This window comes from Piliocolobus tephrosceles, chromosome 16, assembly GCF_002776525.5.
Source record: "Piliocolobus tephrosceles isolate RC106 chromosome 16, ASM277652v3, whole genome shotgun sequence".
Classification (NCBI taxonomy): Eukaryota; Metazoa; Chordata; class Mammalia; order Primates; family Cercopithecidae; genus Piliocolobus; species Piliocolobus tephrosceles.
Window position 1 is genome coordinate 49,532,987 of NC_045449.1, and position 1,928 is coordinate 49,534,914.

Here is a 1,928-nt window from a genome sequence, read left to right on the forward strand (position 1 = left end):
GGCCGCGGAACCACTGTGGCCGCGCGCAGCTCGGCCAGACTCCGGCTGAGCCCGCCCCTGGAGGGGCCCTCCCCGACCCGGGTCTTTCTTTCCTTTCGGTTGTGGGCCAGAGTCTACACTTCACTATGCCGGGGATGGAGGCGCGGAGGACTCGCTTCGCGGCGTTTGCGTCCTCGCAGACGCCTCGCAGGGCTTCCTGCCCTCACGGCGCGGTAGTAGCTTTGGCGAAAAGCAGTACGAGTTTTGCAGTTTTTCCAAGCGCTTTTAGGGTGGAATCGTCCCAGGTTTCTGAGCCAAGGCTCGGAGAGGTTGACCCCCTTGCAACAGTTTGTGTGTCCTTGCAGCGCCGCGGGTGCCACCTGGTCTCCGCCCCAACGCTGCCTTGGCTCCTTCGGTTCCCGCCAGCGGGAACGACCGTCCCCACTTTCAGCTTAAACTCATCTGTCCTTCCAGATCCAGCTCAGAGGTCTCTTTTGTGATGCCCTCCAGGAACTTCCCCCGCTAGTAATCCTTCCTTTGTATTCCCGTGGCTCTTTGATAATAATGACTGGATTCCTGAACCCGACCCTTTGTATCGGACCGTGTTTGTCATCTCCAGTGCTTTATGAAGGCCTTGAAAGCAAGGTTCGGCCGTTTGTGTTGGTCATCTTCCCATTGCCAGTGCCTACGACGGACTTGACTCATTCATTGTTAGACGCTCAGTAAGTGTGTATTGAGGCAGCCCTCTGTGCTACTCCGGGCCTCTTTCCACTACATCATGAGTATGTTGGTTTACCAGATGGAGTGAGTAGCCTCCTCTTTGGATAGATAAACACCTGACGGATATTGTGGGCCACTGTGGAGGAGAATGAACAGATGGGACCCCTGACCTGTCGTTACTTGAAAACAGTTGACATTTAGAGAGAGAGGCTGAATTCTTGGGCTGCCCTTAGCCCTCATCCTGAGTGTGCTAACAGGGGATAGAAGCATTTCTAGTCTGCAAAGCCAGGAACAAGTGCTACTCTGTCCAATTTGTCCAATATTGTTATACTCATGAATAGAGATTAATGAAATTGAAGAGCATATTCAAGAGAAAGACTAAAGGAGAGGTCGTCTGCCCCGTGGACAGGCAGCTTGAGTGGTGCTTGAGAAAATGTACATGAAATTGCTTTTTTAAAAATATTCACCCGTGTAGTCCCAGCACTTTTGGGAGGCCGAGGCGGGCGGATCACGAGGTTAGGAGATCGAGACCATCCTGGCTAACACTGAAATCCCGTCTCTACTAAAATTACAAAAACAAAATTAGCCGGGCGTGGCGGCGGGTGCCTGTAGTCCCAGCTATTGGGGAGACTGAGGCAGGAGAATGGCATGAACCCAGAAGGCGGAGCTTGCAGTGAGCCGAGATGGCGCCACTGCACTCCAGCCTGGGAGACAGAGCGAGACTCCGTCTCAAAAAAAAAAAAAAAAAATACACACACGCACACACACACACACACACACATATATATGCATCAGGGGGACATGTAAAGGATTAATGTACGATACACGAAGGCCTCAGAAGGGATTCCAGTACATTCTTTTTCTGGTTTTAGCCAGCAACTCCAGCCTGGTTTCTTCCCTGCCTTTGGGATTGTGGTGGGGGGACTGGGCAAGTGCAGTGCTGGGGAGGCGCTGTGTGTTGTCCCAGGCAGTCCTCTGAAGAAAAACGGCAGGTTTTGAATGTTAGGAATAAAGCGCACTATAGTAGGAAAGGGATGGCCCACAAACGGAGAAAAGGGAAAGGAGGGGACCTAAGTGGAGCAGTGACATTGTCTGATACACTTTGTCACTGGGCTTCTGCTCAAATGTCACCTTCTTAGTAGGTGTTTCCTGACCTCTTTAAAATTGCAGCTCATTCTCCAACCCCCAGTGTCTGTTCATGGCCTGTTCTTTACTTTTTGTGTAGTACT